The following is a 22,279-nucleotide window of genomic DNA, read 5'->3' on the forward strand; positions in this document are numbered from 1 at the left end:
AGTGGGAATAACCCAAGCTGAACAGAACAAAAAAGAAGAAAAAGAATTTTTTAATTAGAATAGTTTAAGATACCTCTGGGACAACATCAAGCATATTAACATTTGCATATTAAAGGTCCCAGAAGGAAAAGATAAGAAGAAAGGGGAAGAGGACTTATTTGAAGAAATAGTAGCTGAAAAATTCCCTAACCTGGGAAAGGAAACAGACATCCAGGTCTAAGAAGCATACAGAGTCCCAAACAAGATGAACTCAAAGAGGTCCACACCAAGACACACTGTTAGTAAAATGGCAAAATAAAGAGAGAATCTTAAAAGTAGCAGGGGAAAAGCAACTAGTTACATATAAAGCAACTCTGATACGGCTATCAGCTGACTTTCAGCAGAAACTTTGCTGGCCAGAAGGAAATAGCATGGTATATTTAAAGTGATGAAAGGAAAAAACCTACAGCCAAGAATACTGTACTTGGCAAGGATATTATTCAGATTTGAAGGAAAGATAATGAGTTTTATAGACAAGTAAAACTAAAAGAGTTCAGCACCACTAAACTGGCTTTATAAGAAATGTTAAAGGGACTTCTCTAAGCAGAAAAGAAAAGGCCACAGCTAGAAATATAAAAATTATAAAAAGAAAAATCTCATTGGTAAAGGCAAATATACAGTAAAGATAGTAGATCAACCACTTATAAAGCTAGTAGGAGGTTAAAAGTAAAAAAGTATTAAAACCATCTATATCCACAATAAATAGTTAAGGGATACACAAAACAAAAAGATGCAATTTGAGATCAAATACATTAAATGGGGGAGGAGGGAGTGAAAATGCAGGGTTTGGTGTGTATTCTAATTTAACAGAGCATCAAATTAAAATAATTTTATATATATCCTTATGGTAACCACAAACCAAAAATCTTTAATAGATACCCACAGAAAAAAAGAGAATGAAATGTAAACACAACACTAAAGATAGTCATCAAATCACAAGGGAAGAGAGCAAAAGAAGAAAGGAACAAAAAAGAACTACAAAAACAACCAGAAAACAATTAACAAAATGGCACTAAGTACATAGCTGTCAATAATTACTTTAAATGTAAATGGACTTACTGCTCCAATCAAAAGACATAGAGTGGCTGAACAGATACAAAAATAAGATCCATCTATACGCTGCCTGCAAGAAACTCACTTCAGATCTAAAGACACACACAGACTGAAAGTAAGGGATGAAAAAAGGTATTCCATGCAAATGGAAATGGAAAGAAAGCCAGGGTAGCAGTACTCATGTCAGAAAAAACAGACTTTAAAATAAAGATTGTAACAAGAGATAAGGACATTACATAATGATCAAGGGATCAATCCAACAAGAAGATATAACAACTGTAAATATATATACACCCAACATAGGAGCACCTAAATACATAAAGCAAATATTAAAAGACATAAAGGGAGAAATCGACGGTAACACAATAATAGTAGGGGACTTCAATACCACATTTACATCAATGGACATATCATTCGGGCAGAAAATCACTATGTAAACACTGGCCTTAAATGACACATTAAACCAAATGAGCTTAATATATAGAACATTCCATCCAAAAGCAGAATACACATTCTCTTCAAGTGCACATGAAACATTCTCCAGAATAGATCATGTGCTAGGCCATAAAACAAGTCTCAGTAAATTTAAGAAGACTGAAATCATATCAAGAATCTTTTTTGACCACAGTTCTATGAGACTAGAAATAAACTACAAGGAAAAAAATGCAAAAACCACAAGCACATAGAGGCTAAATAATATGCTATTAAACAACCAATTGGTCACTGAAGAAATCAAAGAGGAAATCAAAAATACCTGCAGACAAATGAAAATGGAAATACAATGATCCAAAATCTATGGAACATTGCAAAAGCCATTCTAAGAGGGAAGTTTATAGTGCTAAAGCCTGCCTCAAGAAACAAGAAAAATCTCAAATAAACAACCTAAACTTACACCTAAAGGAACTAGAAAAAGAACAAACAAAACCCCAAAGTTAGTAGGAGGAAAGAAATCATAAAGATCATAGCAGAAATAAATTAAAGAGAGGCTAAAAATAAACAGAAAAGATCAATGAAACTAAGAGCTGGTTATTTGAGAAAATAAACAAAATTCATAAAACATTAGTCAGACTCATCAAGAAAAAAAAGAGGGCACAAAACAATAAACTCAGAAATGAAGTTACAACAAAGACCACAGAAATAGAAAGTGTCATAAGAGATTACTACAAACAATTTTACACCAATAAAATGGACAACCTAGAAAGAATACATAAATTTCTAGAAATGTATAGTCTCCCAAAACTGAATCAGGAAGAAATAGAAAATATGAACAGATTGATTACCAGTAATGAAACTGAGTCACTAATCAATAAACTCCCAACAGACAAAAGTCCAGGACCAGGTGGCTTCACAGGTGAATTCTATCAAATATTTAAAGAAGAGTTGATGCCTATCCTTCTCAAACTATTCCATAAAATTGAAGAGGAAGGAATGCTTCCAAACTCATTCTCCAAAGCCAGGATCACCCTGATACCAAAACCAGACAAAGACACCACATGCAAAAAAAATTGCAGGCCAATATCCCTGATGAACATAGATGCAAAAATCCACAAAAAATATTAGAAAATTGAATTCAACAATACATTAAAAGGATCACACACCATGATCAAGTGGGATTTATGCCAGGGATGCAGGGATGGTTCAATATCTGCAAATCAATCTATATGATACACTACATTAACAAATTGAAGAATAATAATCATATGATCATTTCCATAGCTGCACAAAAAGCTTTGGCAAACTTCAACATCCATTCATGATAAAAATTGTCAACATAGTGGGTATAGAGGGAATATACCTCAACATAATAAAGGTCATATATGATAAGCCCACAGCTAACATCATACTTAATGGTGAAAAGCTGAAAGCATTTCCTCTAACATCAGGAGCAAGACAAGGATGCCTACTCTCACCACTTTTATTCAATATATTATTGGAAGTCCTAACCACAGCAATCAGACAGGAAAAATTAAAAAGAATCCAATTGGAGAGGAAGTAGTGAAACTGTGACTGTTTGCAGACGACATGATACCATACGTAGAAAATCCTCAAGTTGCCACCAAAGAACTACTAGAGCTTATCAATGAATTCAGTACAGTACGAGGGTGCAAAATTAATACACAAAAATCTGTTGCATTTCTATACACTAACAACAAACTTTCAGAAAGAGAAATTAAGAAAACAAACCCATTTACAATCACAGCAAAAAGAATAAAATACCTAGGAATAAATTGAACTAAGGAGGTAAAAGACCTATACTCAAAAATCTATAAGACAGTGATGAACGAAATTGAAGACAACACAAACAGATGGAGAGGTATACCATGTTTATGGATTGGGAGAATCAGTATTGTTAAAATGACCATACTACCCAAGGCAATCTATAGATTCAATGCAATCCCCATCAAAATACCAATGGCATTTTTCACAGAAGTAGAACAAACAATTTTAAAGTTTGTATGAAAATACAAAAAACCCTGATTAGCCAAAACAATTTTGAGAAAGAAGAACAAAGCTGGAGATATCATGCTCCCTGATTTCAAAAGGCACTACAGTCATCAAAACAGTATGGTTAAAAAAAACAAAAACAGGGCTTCCCTGGTGGCGCAGTGGTTGAGAGTCCGCCTGCCGATGCAGGGGACGCGGGTTTGTGCCCCGGTCTGGGAAGATCCCACGTGCCGCGGAGCAACTGGGCCCGTGAGCCATGGCCTCTGAGCCTGCGCGTCCGGAGCCTGTGCTCCGCAACGGGAGAGGCCGCAGCGGTGAGAGGCCCGCGTACCGCAAAAAACACACAAACAAACAAACAAAAAAAACCAGTATGGTACTGGCACAAAAACAGACACACAGATCAATGGAACAGAATAGAGAGCCCAGAAATGAACCCACACTTACATGGGCGATTAACCTATGACAAAGGAGGCAAGAACATACAATGGGGAAAAGACACCCTCTTCAATGAATTGTGTTGGGAAAATTGAACAGCTACATGCAAAAGAATCAAACTAGACTACTTTCTCACACCATGCACAAAAAAAATTCAAAATGGATTAAAGACTTAAATGCAAGGCCTGAAACCATAAAACTCCTAGAAGAAAACATCGCAGAATGTCCTTTGACATCAGTCTTAGCAATATTTTTTGGATCTGTCTCCACAGGCAAGGGAAACAAAAGCAAAAATAAACAACTGGGGTTACTTCAAACTAAAAAGCATTTTCACACTGAAGGAAAGTATCAACAAAACAAAAAGGTAGCCTACTGAATGGAAGAAGTTGTTTACAAATGTTATATCTGATAAGGAGTTAATATCCAAAATAAGCAAATAATTCATACAGTGAAACATCAAAAACAAATAACCCAATTAAAACATAAGCAGAGGACCTGAATAGACATTTTTCCAAAGAAGACATACAGATGGCCAATAGAAACATGAAAAGATACTCGACATCACTTATCAGCAGGGAAGTGCAAATCAAAACCGTGAGGTATCACCTCACACCTGTCGGAATGACTATTATCAAAAAGACAAGAAAAAACACTGTTGGTGAGGATGTGGAGAGAAGGGAACCCTCATGCACTGTTGGTGAGAATGTAAGTTGGTACAGACACTATGGAAAACAGCATGGAGTTTCTTCAAAAACTTAAAAATAGATCTACCATACAATACAGGAATTCCACTCCTGGATATTTTCCCAAAGAAAACAAAAACACTAATTTGAAAAGATATATGCACCCCTATGTTCGTCACAGCATTATTTACAATAGCCAAGATATGGAAAAAACCTAAGGGTCCATTGATAGATGAATGGATAAAGATGATGTGGCATATATACAATGGAATATTACTCATCCATACAAGGAATTAAATCTTATCATTTTTGACAACATGGGTGGAACTAGAGGGTATTATGTTGAGTGAAATGAGTCAGACAAAGACAGACCAATACCATATGATTTCACTTTGATGTGGAATCTAAAAAACAAAGGAACAAATATAACAAAACAGGAACAGACTCATAAATACAGAGAACAAACAGGTGGTTGCCAGAGGGAGCCATGGGGGTGAATAAAATAGGTAGGGGAAATTGAGAGGTACCAACTCCCAGTTACAAAATACATGAGTCTTGGGGATGAAACGCATAGTATGGGAAATATAGTCAGGAATATTATAATAACTTTACATGGTCATGGTAACTAGCTCTATCATGGTGATCACTTTGTAATCTATATTTGTAGAGAAATATAGAATCATTATGTTGTACACCTGGAACTAACATAGCATTGTAGGTCAATTATACTTCAATTTTTTTTTAATTAATATTTTCCCGTTCTTTTTCTAGCCTACCAGAGATTCTATGTAGAACTCACGGCTAGAAAATATGGTCTTAAAGAATGACAACAGATTGCATTTGCCAAATAAAACAAGAGAACGACACACAGATGGTTTCTATTTTAAACCAGAGGAAGACTTTGTGGCTAATCACAATGCCGGCGGACTCCAGGAAGCTGTACAGAGAAGCGACGCTAGCGGTATTGGTGCAAAGAACACAGGAAGTTCCCAGCCAACCCCTAAATCACATTAGTGGCCCTCCTCAGTCCTGCCCTAGCATCCTGTGTGTACTGCAACTTCAGCATTTAACAAAAACTAAATAACAGCTTTACTGAGATATAATTCAGGTACCATGCAATTCACCCATCTAAAGTGTAGGGTCCGAAATTTTTTAGTATATTCACAAGGTTGTATGGCCATCATCCCTATCAATGCAGAACATTTTTATCACCCCCCAAAGAGGCCTCCTATCCGTTAGCAATCACTCCCCATTCCTCCCGTCACCTCCCAGCCCTAGGCAACCACTAATCTACTTTCTGTGTCAATGGACACAGAATGTGCCTATTCTGAACAAGTCATATAAGTGGAATGATATCGTATGCGACCCTTTATGGCTGGCTTCTTTCACTTAGCATGTTTTCAAGGTTCATCCATGCTGTAGCATGTAGCGATACTTCATTTCTTCTTATTGCTGTGTACTATTCCATTGTATGGACTTACCACATTTTGTTTATCCATTCATCAGTTAATGGACAACTGGGTTGTTTCCACTTTTTGACTAGTATGAATAATACTGCTGTGAACATTTGTGTAGAGCAGGCTTTTGTGTAAACATGTGTTTTCAGTTCCCTTGAGTGTATAACCAGGACTGGAATTGCTAGGTCGTTGGACAATTTTATGTTTAGCTCTTTGTTGAACTGCCAGACTGTTTCCCCAAGCAGTTTAGCACCTTTTAACATTGTCTTTTCACAGCGTTGGTTTCACACTGTTAGCTATTAAAGTGGTGGGACCACATCCTTGTCTTCCCCAGCACTTAGAACAACAAAGGGGCTACTAGTTGGTTGCTGAGTTTAAAGTTCTCCATTCTTCAGGTCCCATCAATCCACTAATGACCTTTACACTCACGATGAGACAGAGAAATATTTCTTGGTAAAGCTTTGCATGCTTTTATTCCCCCTCCACAAGCTAACTCGGCGTTACCTCTTCCTTAATTAGTCTCTTTCCTCCTATAATTTCTGCTGCCAGCCCTTGGCTGGTCCAGAGCTGTCAGGATTTCTTTTCATGGGTCCCATGTCTTCACCTGCCTCATTCATACTCAGTGGGAAAAGTGATGGGGTGAGGGGAGTGTAGGCAACAGGATCTGTGTCTAGGCTGGGTTAGGGAATTAAGGGAGGGGGAAGGGAGGAGGGAACGCCCAAGAATTGAATCCAGTGGATTCGAGAGATATACACTATTGATTCTCCTTGAAAAGGACAGAGAATAAACATGCAAAGAGAGGATTGCCTGGTTAGCTGGCTCTATAGATCAGTATTGGATAAATTTCATTAGTACTTTTTCAACTAAATATCTCCAACCCCCCAAAATCTCCCTCAACTCAAATTATCCTCTGGGCCATGGTTAACGGATTCTCTACATTATGAGTCAAACTGGAGAATTTCATGATCTGAGGACCCTGATCTGCTCATGGGTTCCTGGTGCTTCCTTCGCCCTCATTCCACAGGTGCCTCTCCAGCCTCCCCACCTGTATTTCTCACTGGTCCACAGTGAAGTCTGCCAAGTCTTCTAGCCTTGGAGGCCAGAGCTCCTTCCAAAGGGCCCTTAACTATGCTCATCGCCGGCTTTGATTTGCCCAGCAGCACGTTGTCACCCCATCTGTGCTTTCCTGTCTGAGTCGCTTTGATGGTGAAGCCAGAAGCAAAAATAGCAGGTAAATAGTTTTGCTTCCTCCTGGTTCTCCATTTCAAAAACCCCTTCTACCCAAAGCAGAGGGCCTGCCCCTGCTTGTTCTTCCTGCTGCAAACGTGGCTTCTCAGAAACTCTCCTCTAGGAGATACTGGGCTCATTCTGGTGCTCTAGTCTCCCTGGCACTCTCGTTAGCAGGTTCTGTGTGCCCACCTTGAACTTTTAGAATGGATCCTCTTTGAGTCTGAGCTCCAAAAACATTAATGGGTGAATATTATTTAGTTACACTCCTCTTCACTTTCATGCATTGCCTCTTCCTCTACTGGGCCTTGGTGACAGCCTTAATTTGTTCTAAAACATTTGGAAATGACCTTCATACGGTCTACGATTTCAGCATCTCTCAGCTTTTCCATGACTGGACCATCATCTCCACTTTGTCCACATGGGCATCATTCAATCATTCAATTGTGGAATTATTCAGGCAGCAGGACGGGATAGGGTAGGGATGGGATAGACTGAAAAATAGCCCCCTAAAAAGATATCTAGGTCCTTACCCCTGGAACCTGTGAATGTGACTTTACTTGGAAAAAGGGTCTTTGCAGATGGGATTAAGGTCAAGGTCTTGAGATAAAGACATTATCTTGGATTATCTGGGTGGACCTTAAATGCCCCTACAAGTGTCCTTATATGGGGGGGGCATATTCCTTGGATAGGAGAGGAAGAGGTGATGTGAACACAGAGGCAGAGATTGGAGTGACGTGGCCACAAGTCAAGAAATGTCTGGAACCACCAGAACTGGAAAGAACAGATTCTCTTTTAGAGCCTCTGGAAGAGCGCAGCCTCGCCGACACCTGGATTTCAGGCTTCTGGTCTCCAGAACTGTGGGAGACTGATTTCTGTTGTTTTAAACCACTCAGCTTATGGTAATTTGTCAAGGCAGCCACAGGAAACTAACAGAGTAGTGAATGGCTCCCTTGTTTTAACCTGACCAGTTATAACCTCTTTTTTGGTTTTTTTTTTTTGTTGTTGTTGTTTTTAACATCTTTATTGGATTTTAATTGCTCTACAATGGTGTGTTAGTTTCTGCTTTATAACAAAGTGAATCAGTTATACATATATCCCCATATCTCTTCCCTCTTGCGTCTCCCTCCCTCCCACCCTCCCTATTCCACCCCTCTGGTGGTCACAAAGCACCGAGCTGATCTCCCTGTGCTATGCAGCTGTTTCCCACTAGCTATCTATTTTACCTTTGGTAGTGTATATATGTCCATGCCACTCTCTCACCTTGTCCCAGCTTACCCTTCCCCCTCCCCGTGTCCTCAAGTCCATTCTCTAGTAAGTCTGCGTCTTTAATCAAGACAGTATGGTCCTGGCACAAAAACAGAAGTATAGATCAATGGAACAGGATAGAAAGCCCAGAGATAAACCCACGCACCTATGGTCAACTAATCTATGACAAAGGAGGCAAGGATATACAATGGAGAAAGGACAGCCTCTTCAATAAGTGGTGCTGGGAAAACTGGACAGCTACATGTAAAAGAATGAAATTAGAACACACCCTAACACCATACACAAAAATAAACTCAAAATGGATTAAAGACCGAAATGTAAGGCCAGAAACTATAAAACTCTTAGAGGAAAACATAGGTAGGACACTCTTTGACATAAATCACAGCAAGGTCCTTTTTGACCCACCTCTTAGAGAAATGGAAATAAAACCAAAAATAAACAAATGGGACCTAATGAAACTTAAAAGCTTTTGCGCAGCAAAGGAAACCATAAACAGGATGAAAAGACAACCCTCAGAATGGGAGAAAATATTTGTAAATGAAGCAACTGACAAAGGATTAATCTCCAAAATTTACAAGCAGCTCATGCAGCTCAATCTCAAAAAAACAAACAACCCAATCCAAAAATGCGCAGAAGACCTAAATAGACATTTCTCCAAAGAAGACATACAGATTGCCAACAAACACATGAAAGGATGCTCAATGTCACTAATCATTAGAGAAATACAAATCAAAACTACAATGAGATATCATCTCACACCGGTCAGAACGGCCATCATCAAAAAATCTACAAACAATAAATGCTGGAGAGGGTGTGGAGAAAAGGGAACCCTCCTGCACTGTTGGTGGGAATGTAAATTGATACACCCACTATGGAGAACAGTATGGAGGTTCCTTCAGAAACTAAAAATAGAACTACCATATGACCCAGCAATCCCACTACTGGGCATATACCCTGAAAAGACCATAATTCAAAAAGAGTCATGTACCACAATGTTCATTGCAGCTCTATTTACAATAGCCAGGACATGGAAGCAACCTAAGTGTCCATCATCGGATGAATGGATCAAGAAGATGTGGCACATATATACAATGGAATATTACTCAGCCATAAGAAGAAGGGAATAAAGATGCAGACTTATAACCTCTTTTTAATGTTTAAAATGGGAAGGAGGGCGAGCAGCTGATTGTATGGGAACCTGATACCACCCTCTCCTCAGCAAGGTGCTAACCTGAGGACTGACTGCCTGCTGTCTCGTATCCTGAACTCTAGTTCAGACAATGCTCAAGCCAATCCACTCCCTCGGGGGGGGGGGGTGGGGAATGGGAAAAAAAAAAGCCTGTTTCATGCAACAAAGACTCAATGTGATTTTTCTCCCTGAGTCAAGTTCACGTTCTGTCTCCTGGCTACCTCACCACTCGTGTCTGGGCCAAGAAGACATCCAACACGGCCTTAGTTTCCACGCCGATCAGAACTCTTCATTCAACAGCCACTAACGTACAGGCTGGCACTCTATGAGCTGGATTATTGCCCTGGGTTTGTGACTAAAAATATGCCCAGAAGGTTAAAACTAGGGGGATAAAGTCTCTGAGCAGGAGAAATCTGGGCAAGGACAGACTCTAGATTGGATTGAACAGGTCTACAAAAAACAGGAAACCCAAGGCAGCTGAGACTTCCTTTCCTTTGAGGGTGACAGTGTGTACTTGCCTTGATGGAGCAGGAAGGAGTAAGAGCCAATCCTGTGTGCAGGCCCTGTTCTAAGCCCTTCTGCATTTTTATTTAATTCCCACAACAACCCTATGAAGCAGATACTATTATTTGCCTCATTTTTCAAATGTTGAAACCAGAACACAGAGAGGTTAAGTAATTTACCTGAGATCACACAGGGAAGAAGTGACAGAGCAGGGATTTGAAGCTAGGTGGTCTGGCTCCAGAGTCTGTGGTCTTAATCACCTATGCCAGGCAGACTCTGAGATGGTCACCCCTGTTCCCCATCTCTTGGTAGTCACACCTTTGAGTAATCCCCTCCTCTTGAATATGGATGGTACCTATGAGTTAATAGAATGCGGCAAAGGGGACAGGATGCTGCTTCTGTATTTAGGTTACAGGTGATTGTGGTTCCCATCTTTCTGGCAGACTCTCTGTAGTGCCTTCTCAGCTTGCACCCTTTGAGGGTAGAAGAGCCCACATGGGGACTTCCCTAGTGATCCAGTGGTAAAGAATCCACCTTCCAATGCAGGGGACAAGGGTTCGATCCCTGGTCAGGGAACTAAGATCAAACACGCCATGGGGCAACTAAGCCCACACGCCATAACTACTGAGCTCGCGTGCCTCGATGAGAGAGCCCACGTGCCGCAAACTACAGAGCCCACGTGCTCTGGAACCCGCAGGCCACAACTAGAGAGAAGTCCCCGCACCACAACAAAAGCCCGCATACCTCAATGAAGATCCCGCGTGCTGCAACTAAGACCCAACGCAGCCCCCCAAAATTAAAATAAATAAATAAAATAAATATTAAAAAAAAAAAGAAAAGCCCACATGACAAGGACCTGAGGCGGCCTCCAGTCACTAGCCAGCAAGGACTTGAGATTCTCAGTCTAACGAAGGTAGGAGGTAGATGGACCCCTGGGCTGGACAGCTGGTGTTTGTCAAACGGAGTAAAATTGAAGCTTTGTTCTCCCTAGACACTCCAAGGACAGTTAGTGGTGAGAGCTGAGCTCTGCTGAAGTAAACAGATAAGATGACCACTACGGAGGTCAAGGAAAACTTCCCTGGCTGCACATGCTCAGGCAGGCTCCTTGGGGGTCAAAAAGGGAGGGGTGCCACCCCATAATAGGTGATGTCAAGCCTCCCACAGGCCCCCATGCTGGAATCCATCTTGGCGGAAAGATGCACAGGCAGATGGGGGAGGATCCTAGGACGGGACAGCTGTGGGAAAAGAAACAAGATAATTGGCCAAAGGTAAACAAAGACCCGGAAGAACCGCCCTATATAAATGATTTAACTGCCTCTTTACTGCACCCCTCATTCAGGATGCCCACACCCCTTCTCTCCATGTGTGTATTTCTGCCTTGCTTCTGAGTTAAATATGTAAACAGTTTCTCTGTGTGCTCTCCCATATGTTGTGCTGTGTCTCTAATAATAAACTGTTTACCTGTTTTTACAGTTTTTGCCTCCTTGAAACATTCTTGCTTTCAAACAGGGGCAAGAGCCAGGGCCACTTTTCTTCTAGCCTCTAGCCCCTGGTGGTCTAGCGGCTAAGATTCCTACTTTTTCATCCAAGCTACCCAGTTTCAGTTCCTAGACAGGGAACTAAGATCTCTCTTCAGGACCGCTCACTGCTCTCTCTCCAAGATCATAACAGCCCTAAAGAAACTAAATTCTGCCAACAACCCTGTGAACTTAAAAGTGGATTCTTCCCTTACAACACGGGGAATACAGCCAATATTTTAAAACAACTATAAGTGGAGTCTAACCTGTAAAAATTGTGAATCATGATAGTACACCTGAAACTTATATAATATTGTACATCAACTGTACTTCAATAAAAAAATAAAGAAAAAGTGGATTCTTCTCCAGTGGACCCTCATCCTGGCTGACACCTTGAGAGACCCTAAACAGAGGAGCAGCCAAGCTCTGCCTGGATTCCTGACCCATAGAAACAGAGATAATAATGTTGTTTTAAGCTATTACATTTGGGGTTATTTGTTATGCAGCCATAGATAACTGATACAGCCCCCTGGGGTTGAGTCCTACCTCAGCCAGCCACAAGCCCACTGACCATGCACCATCCTGGGCCTCAAGTTCCTCATACTCTCAGTGAGAGATGGGTTCGTTTCATTCATTCACTCAACAGATATTTACTGAGCAACTATCTGGTGCAGAACCAGAACCAGAACCAGATGCAGTTCTAGGTGCTGGAGATACAACAGAGAAGGAAACAGAGTCCCCTCCTTCTTGGGGCTGATATTTTAGTGACGGGAGATAGATGTGATAGTTAATTTTAGGTGTCAACTTAACTGAGTCACAGGGTGCCCAGATATTTGGCTAAACATTGTTCTGAGTGTGCCTGTGAGGATTCTGGATGAGATTTAACACTTGATTAGGTAGACTGAGTAAAGCAGGTCGCCTTCCCCAGTGTGGAAGGGCCTCAGCTAATCCACTGGAGGTCTGAATAGAACAAAAGAGAGAATTTATTCTCTTTGCCTGACCGTTTCAAGCTGGGTCATTGGTCTTTCCTCCTGCACCTGGACTGGAACTTACGTCATCAGCTCTCCTGATTCTCGGGCCTTCAGGCTTGTATTGGAATTATACCATGAGTTTTCCTGGGTCTCTAGCCTACAGAGAGCAGATCATGGGACTTCTCAGCCTCCAGAGTTGCATGAGACAATTCCTCTAATAAATTTCTTTATGTATATATACATATATCTATATATACATACATTTATACAAATATACACACATACATATATATGTGTGTGTGTGTGTGTATTATATCCTATTGGTTCTGTTTCTCTAGAGAAATACAGTAGACAATGACAGACATGTAAATGAGTCATGTGGCAGGTTGCTATGGGGAAAAATAAGGCCAAGGAGTGTGGACAAGGAAAGCTGGGAGGCAGGAGGGAGATCACAGATGGCCTCAGTAAAGATGAGACATTTGAGGAAGAGACCTGAAGGAGGTGAGGGAGAAAGAGCTGCAGCTGTTTGGGGAACAGCATTCCCAATAGAGGGAACAGCAAGTGCAAAGGAGCATGATTTGCATGAGCAAGAATGGGCAAGGGGGCCAGTGTGGCTACAATGAAGGGACCCGGGGCGGGGAGCGGGGGGGCGAGAGGAGACACAGAAAGTCCTCCAGGTACCACAGCCAACAGGTAATGGACTGAGACCCGGGAGGTCTGAGTCCAGAGCCTGAGGTCTTAATCACCACCCTTCCCTGCTTCTCCTCCTGAGGAGGAGATCAAAAGTGATTTCTAGGATGGTGTGGTTTGTGCAAGAGTGACAACGCGAAACTCCACTCAGCAATTCCATGCTCGACAGAAAGGCCTCAGCCCCTCATCATGAAACCCAGCCAATTGGACATATTTATTTATCTCCAGTCTTCCCCCAGGAGGTCAAGCAGACCTCAACTCCAATCCTAGCTGCGTCATTTTCCAACCAACCACGTTGAGGACATAAGGTGTCAAGAGCCTGCTTCCAAGTGCAGAAAACCTCAACCCAAGTCACATTAACAGAATACAATAGCAGAAGCCCACACGTACAACAACGGAGGAAGAGAAAAAAGAGACAAGAGATGTTGACAGATATTTGGAATCTGGAAAGTCAACAAAGGAACAGCACTTAGCAGAGTAGAGAGACCTGAAAATTAAGTATCTCAGGAAAGGGCTGCCCATGAGAAGCCAGCCGGCTAAGAACAAGGAGCCCCAGAAAGTTTCCAGAAACAGAAGTGCCAAGCGCCCCAGAGACAGGACCACGGGATGAAGTTGGAAATGGGGGAGCTGGTCGTGTGTAGGGCAGTTTTTAGTTCCTCCAGGTCCCCTCCCAGCTTGCACGTAGTCAGCCACCCTTCTTCAAATCCCCCTGGATTATTCTCTTCAAAAAATTGAGAAGTTGGGGGAGTTAGGAGCCCAGATGCTCAGGGCTAGTGGGAGTGAGGCACTGTATTTAGGGGACTGAGCTTAAATCTACAACCGAGGAGACTCCAGCCCTCTTCCCCAGGTCCTCTTCCAGGGTGGTGGCCAGGCAGACCTAAACCATCTCTTCTCTCCCCCAGGCAGGAGACCTCTTCTCTTAGGAAATTGACCATACCCTGAGAAAAAGCCTGCCTATTCCAGAAGCTGGGGGTTCCCCTCCAGCCCTGCTTCCGGCTTCCATCAGCAAGCCGCAACTGTGTACACAGAGTCCACGCATCACTCAATACCTGTCTTAAAAGCGGGCAGACAGCGAGGACACCAGACATAGGAGGAAAGACATACCCAAACTGAGGGCACAAAAGAAGTCAGAAGGGGGACTTCCCTGGTGGCGCAGTGGTTAAGAATCCACCTGCCAGTGCAGAGGACACAGGTCTGAGCCCTGGTCCGGGAAGATCCCACACGGCATGGAGCAATTAAGCCCGTGTGCCAAAACTACTGAGCCTCTGCTCTAGAGCCTGCGAGCCACAACTACTGAGCCCCCGTGCCACAACTATTGAAGCCCGCATGCCTAGAGCCCGTGCTCTGCAACAAGAGAAGCCACCGCAGTGAGAAGCCCACGCACCGCAACAAAGAGTAGCCCCCGCTCGCCGCAACTAGAGAAAGCCCGCGTGCAGCAACGAAGAACCAACACAGTCAAAAATAAATAAATAAATATTTTTTTAAAACGTCAGAGGAAATGAAAAACATGCACAAAGCCGAAAACTGTGTTTTTTAAACCCTATAATTAATACTCTCAGAGAGATTTAAGAAGAAATTGCATCTGTAAAACAGAAAAAGTAAGTGCAGTAAAAAGAACAGAGACTGAGAAAGCTCTTAGATTGAACAATATTTTAGATGAAATAAAATCAAATACATTAGTATCTCTGAAATAGAAGTTATCAGTCATCATCCTGAAAAAAAAATTAAAACTATAAATGGATTCGCATCAGTTTTGGTCACATTTTACAGCAAATAAGGGCAGGTAGGGCATGCCACCGAAAAGTGACCAAAAAAACAGCACTTTTGGCTTTTGGAGATTTTTGGTTTTGTTGTTGTTGTTTTATTATCTCTTTTTAAAAATTTTTTATTGAAATCTAATTGATTTACAATGTTCTGTTACTTTCAGGTGTACAGAAAAGTGATTCAGTTTTGTATATATATATATATATATATATATATTCTTTTTTAGATTCTTTTCTATTATAAGATATCGAGTATAGTTCCCTGTGCTATACAGTAGGTCCTTGGTTACTTACTTTCTATACATTAGTGTGTATATTTTAATCCCAAACTCCTAATTTATCCCCCCCCACCTTTCCCCTTTGGTAACCATAAGTTTCTTTTCTATGTCTGTGAGTTATTTCTGTTTTGTGAATAAGTTCATTTGTATCATTTTTTAAGATGTCACATGCAAGTGATATCATATGGTATTTGTCTTTCTCTGTCAGAGCTTTATAGATTTGGAGGATCACACGTAAGTGCTGTAGACAAGCGTTTATTGCAGAGTTTTTGTAACAACTGTGTCAAGGTCATGACATTACAGTCACAGCTCTGATGGTCTTGGCTCATCATAGACTTTCTGAGGCACAAAATTGCTGTGCTTGTGATTTCAGTTAAGGTTCCAGTTAATTCTCCACACTTCTCAGGGCACCACAGAGATGCGTTTACCTGCTTTTCCCCCCGGGAAAGTGGTGCTTCAGTGATCAGGGAAACTCACATTAGTTGCTCTTGGTAGAGACTCAGGGAAAAAGTCCTCATTTGGACTCCATAACTGTGAATGAGTTGGCCAGGTATTTGGGGAAAAAAAAACTACTATTGCTTTTATTCTTTTTTCCTGGAATTATTAGATTATGATGATGGAAGGAGACGTCTCTGAAAAGAGACTCTGCAACACTTAAAAAATACTGGAGTAGCAATTAAAAGAAGGGATTTGAAGAATTACTATGGAACGAAGCTTTAAATACATACACTGAAGGTGAAATTTCCACTGAATAAGTGCTGCTATAAATACCTACTTCAAATTCATTAACTGATACCTTAATATCGAACTTCAAGATAAACAAGTTCACAGCATAATTTTACACAAAGTAGAGCTATTGAGGCACTGCCAGCAGGACTGTTTATTACACTCTCTGTACTCCAAACACATCCCCAAATGAGTTAAAATTTCTTAAGAAAGGTCAAGGGATATATCAAGTACTTCCCATGTAAGAAATAACAAGTTTGGATTTTTTTCCAAGCTAGAAAAAATATAATTTTTTTCTCAATAAGCAAATAATGGGACATAATTCAAAATCTATATCTGATATTCCTAGATGATTCCATATTTAGTAATATCAGCAATATGCACCACACCCACACACATACACATACAACAGAGAGTTTTTAGAAATCACAAAACATCTCTTTTACTGAACGTCTAAATTTAATTTAGACATTTTGAGGTCGAGACTTTTTTGCAAAGTACCCTTATGAATCGAATTAAGGTTTTTCACAGCTTTTTGTATCTTTGTTTCTCTTTTTTTAAAATTTTTTTCTATTTATTTTTTCTTCCAGTTTTGTTGAAATTATAAAGAACATACAGCACTAAGTTTCAGGTGTACAGCATATATTTGACTTACATCATGAAATGATGATTCGACTTACATCATGAAAGGATCACAATAAGTTTAGTGCACATCCATTATCTAAATACAGAGTAAAAGAAATAGAAAATATATGTATTTTTTCCTTGTGATGAGAATTCTTAAGATGTACTCTCTTAACTTTCATATATGCATACAACAGTACTGTAAAATTCATCGTGTTGCACATCACATCCCTAGGACTTATTTATCTTATAACTGGAAGTTTGTACCTTTACTCCTGCATCCAATTCCCCCTCCCCCATCACAGCTTTTTTCCCCCTGCAGCATTTCCCTTGGCTCAGTGTACATTATGTATCACAGTGCAGAGAGGTGCTCTTGAACCTGGGTGCCCCCTCTCCCTCGGTCTCTGCTCCCTGGCCCAGGCGCTCATGAAATCCGCTCTTCTTGGGCTGAAATACAGAGATCGAAACAAACCAACAACTAAAGACAAAGTAACAGCACAACAGCAAGTCAACTACAGGGAGGGAGGGGGGAAGGCAGGGTGGAGGAACGGAGAAGGGAAAGAAGGGGAAGGAGATGAATGGAGGAAGAGCAATTTTGTTTGATCCATTGGTTTTCCCAGGTTGAAATTTCTGAAACTGTGGGGATTAAAACGGGGGAAACGTCATTAAAAAACAATGAACAGCCACATGACCCAGCAATCCCACTCCCTGGTATTTACCCAAAGGAGCTGAAAACTTATGTCCACACAAAACCCTGCACACCTATGTTTATAGCAGCTTTAGGCAGAATTGCCCAAACTTAGAAGCAACCGAGACTTCCTTCAGTAGGCAAATTGGATAAACAAGAAAATCCAGACAATGCAGTATTATTCAGTGCTAAAGAAATGAGCTATCAAGCCATGGAGGAAACTTAAACACATATTACTTAGTGAAAGAAGCCAATCTGAAAGGCTACATACCACATGATTCCAACCGTATGACATTCTGAAAAAGACAAAACTATGGCGACAGTAAATGGATCAGTGGTTGCCCTGGTGGGTGAGGGGAGGGGGACGAAAAGAGGAACAGGCAGAGCACAGATGATGTTTAGGGCAGTGAAACTATTCTGTCTGATACTATAATGGTGGATATGTATCACTATACATTTGTCAAAACCTGTAAATATACACCAAAAGTGAGCTGTAATGTAAACTATGAACTTTGGGTGATAAAGATCTGTCAGCGTAGGCTTATCAGTTGTAACAAATGGAGCCCTCTGTGTGGGATGTTGGGGGGGAGGGGCTGTGCATGTGTAGGGACCGAGGGTACATGGGAACTTTGTACTTTCCAATCAGTTTTGCTGTGAACCTAAAACTGCTCTAAAAAATAAAGTTCATTAATTTTTTTTAAAAAATCAATGAACATCGGAAGATAAGTTTAAGGGGAAAAGGTAACTGCAGAATGACCTTATTGAATCATCTCATATTCTTGCCACTAGTGTAGGGTTTAATCAGAGCTCTAATTATCAGGGCAATTGGTAGACAAGGACTAGCTGGCTCGTCATTGTGTTTCTCCCATCCTCTAAAGGCTGTCAATAAATGTTTGCTTTCTCCCATTTAACTGAGGAAGCTGAAGATTTGAGGGATGCTTTTGAGTCAAAAAGCCAATACGGGGCTTCCCTGGTGACGCAGTGGTTGAGAGTCCGCCTGCCGATGCAGGGGACGCAGGTTCGTGCCCCAGTCGGGGAGGATCCCACATGCCACAGAGCGGCTGGGCCCGTGGGCCATGGCCGCTGAGCCTGCATGTCCGGAGCCTGTGCTCCTCAGCGGGAGAGGCCACAACAGTGAGAGGCCCACGTACCGCAAAAAAAAAAAAAAAAAAAAAAAAAGCCAATACGTGCTACTGTTCACCAGTCACTGGACTATCATTTAGACTTGGAATAAAGGTGTGTCACCTGCAGATGAGTTTACAAACTGCCAAGGGGCTGGAGGGAGGCTGGCATGAGTCAAGGATGGGTTAATGCACGCTGGCATTACCCAAGGACAGGTAGATAACGTGACATTTCCTAGAGCCAGAACACCCATCCTTTGTAAGACTCTGGTGTTACCAGAGAACCCTGGTGAATGCAGCAGTAGTCAGAAGCCAGCTTACTTTGGATTTTAGGAAGTCAAGACTTAGCAGTGAAGAGGAGAAATTACTCTTAGGAAGGAGACAACCATTTCCTCTGTGTGACTATCCCCAGGCCCCTGTGGAAGTGCAAATTACTAACACAGAGAAATCAAAAGCACCAGCACAATAACTGAACATGCACTGTGAAAATTCTCTGCCACCTGCAGTGCCTTCAAATGCCTACTGTAAGCTGTCCTGGGAGGGAGATCTGCCTGGCCAGGAGTGTTACTGGCTGCTTGGTACACATCCTAGGGTACTCGCTGAGTAGACCTTGGTTTTCTTGGAAAACTAGAAGGCAGACCTCTGACCTCTAACCAAGTTATCCTTATAACTGATCTCAGTGGTATTTCTCTTTCAAAAAACATAAATTGTGGCAAATGAGTGATGTTCTCCATTGTACTAAACTTCAGCTCTCACTGATTGTGTCTACATGTACAGGATAAAATATTTATGTCCACTAGCAGCTCTGTGATAAATTGTCTAAGAGCCACAGCAAGAAACAGGAAAAGCTGATCCTAGGAATTTCCCAGACAGGTACTTTCCTGGTGGTCCAGCGGTTAAGACTCCGTGCTCCCAATGCAAGGGTCCTGGTTTCGATCCCTGGTCAGGGAACTAGATCCCGCGTGCCGCAACTAAGACCAGGCGCAGGCAAATAAATAAATAAATATTTTTTTAAAAAAAGAATTTCCCAGACAGAAAGGAAAAGGCCAGCAGGGAGGCTCCCCATAGGCTGTCGTAGTCACTCAGTGACAGCAGTCAGACTCTCTCCTGTGGCTCAGCTCAATGACCAACCCAGGGCCACCATCCTCTGATGCCTTCCTGCCAAGAGCACCCCAGACCCACGTTTGGTACTGAGCCTTAAAAACCAGATTTCCTTTGGGAAAAGCAGGTGACTCCCGCAGTAGAATATTCTCGAAATTAACTGAATTCGTTCTGACATCAGGAAGAGGTGACCCCACACACCACACTCAGGTCTCTTCCATGACTCCACATCCTTAAAAAGGACGAGGGTGCAGCAGAGAGCAGCAGGGCTGAGGTTGGGGAGGAAAGCAGGATGGAGAGGGAATCCAGGGAAGAAGCCTGTGCCCAGCGTGGAGGAGCTTGGGTTCTACCTGAGTCATCGTAGGCCCACATCCTGCAGCCGGCGGAGGGGCTGTGGGAGAAGCCAAGACTGGAATGGGAAAGGCAGCGGGAGGTCCTCCCTGTAGCCAGGCTGGAGATAATGATGGCTTTTGGTGGAGGTGAGGGCGAGAAGGCAGTGGAGGGATATGAGGAAGCAGAAACAGAGACTGAAAGGGAGAGATCTAGGCTCCAGCCCAGGCTTCTGGCTTTAAACAGCTGGAAAGAAGCGCGTGCCATTTTCCGAAATGGAAAAGGCCGTTGGGGGAAGGAACAGCTAGACATCCATTCCGGCCACTCCGCGTGTGAGATGCCTGTCACACAACCAAGTCGAGATGACACGTCTGTAGCCGGGTGTATTAGCTAGAAGCTCAGAAACAGTTCTGGGCTAAAGACATAAGCATCGGCCTCGAGGACGTAGTGTTTTTAAACTGCTGAGACTGTATGAGATAAGCTGGAGAGAAGAATCAGAAGAATGGAATGCCCAGGAGGAGAAAGGAGAGCTTCACGTAAAGGCCTGAGGAGAAATGATCAGGTGGGCGAGAGAAATAAAACAAGAGTGTGGTGTCCTGGGAATGGAGGAAAAAGGATTTTTCTTGAAGAAGGAAGTGGTCAACGGTGTTGAAACTGATAAATTAGGTAAGGTAAGAACAGGAAATATAATAGATGTACTGGCCCAGAGGCCATGGGAGACTGTAGTGGACGTTGTGAGGTGCTGCCCAGACCCTCCTTCGGGACAGAGGAGCTGAAGGGACGGCTTTGTGCAAGCTACCTCCCCCAGGGGCAGCCCACGTCCAAAGCCTGCAAGTGTTGTTCCCAAGACCATTCCCAAATACGTTTCCCGCCTGGGCATCTTCTGTTCAGAGTCTGTTTCCAGGGAACCCAGCCTAAGACAGAGACCTTAGTAAGACCCGTCTCGGTGGAGTGATGAGGATAAAATCTAGATTTCAGGGAGCTGAGGAATGAAGGGGAGAGTGTAGGGAAGTGGGGAGCACAGACATAGGCACCTCCTCTAATAAGTATGACTTTAGGGCTCAGAGAAATGTGTCAGTACCCGGAGGAGGGTTAGAAAGTCAAGGGTAAGTTATGTTGGGTGAGTGATGTTACACCATGATTGGAGACCGTTGGGTGGCCTCAGTAGACAGGATGACAAGGATTCCAGCTTCTGCCCCAAAACCCGGTGTGTGATTTTCAGCCCTGACTGTAGGTAATTACAAGGCTTTACCTGGCAGGCCCCAGGGGAAACTCCCTCCCCACATTAGACTTGGTGACAGCTAGGCCCTGTAAACTCCGACAGGAGCTGCAGTCCAGGACTCAGGTCCCTGGCTGGCCATTCTCTTACACACCTGCACTCCCAGGCCTGGCACCTTCATCCCTAGGTCTCTTCATCTGAGGTCTTCAGGTACCTCTGCTAAAGCCCCCTTATGAGGGAGGAGGGGAAAGCCTTGAGGCACTGTTATCCATTGTGACTTGTACCCTGTACTTTTCCACCCTCCCCCTCCCCTCCCTCCCCCACCAGACCCAGGTCCATGAAACTGTATAGCCTTTGGTTCCGGCTCCCTCAGCAGTGAGACGACCCCCTCTGATCCATCTGACCCTGGACCACTGCATATTGATTGCATCATAAACACTTACATAATTAGTCATAGTCTTTTATCAGCCTGCACTTTCAAGATAAGACCTTCAAACAGCATTATTTTTCAAAGAATTACAAGACTGAGGACTTAAAAAAAAATCAAAGCGAAACTGACTGTTTGGAGCCAATAACCTGGGCAGGGTCTCAATCAATGAACAAAGCCTATCCAAAAAATATAAAGAACTTATTCTGCCTGGACAGAATCCCTTGGATGGCAGATCCAAGTCTCCTGTTCCTGGTTCTGAGCTTTCAACTGATAAGCTGTACTGGTCATCCTACCAGATTAGTGAAGGTCACTCGGATTCTCCAGGTCAGGCAAAGGAAATTGTAATTTGATCTATCAGTCAGGGATCTAGCAGGAAAGACATGGAACATTCCAATAGAGCGATTGAAGAGGGTAGTATGAAGGGACTATTTAGAGTGGGGTGGGCAGGGGTAAGGGAAACCAACAAGAAAGAATACAGTAGCATAAGGCTAGCAATAGTGGGAATAGTTTTGTGTTTTTT

This window comes from Lagenorhynchus albirostris, chromosome 5 (genome assembly GCF_949774975.1).
Source record: "Lagenorhynchus albirostris chromosome 5, mLagAlb1.1, whole genome shotgun sequence".
NCBI lineage: Eukaryota > Metazoa > Chordata > Mammalia > Artiodactyla > Delphinidae > Lagenorhynchus > Lagenorhynchus albirostris.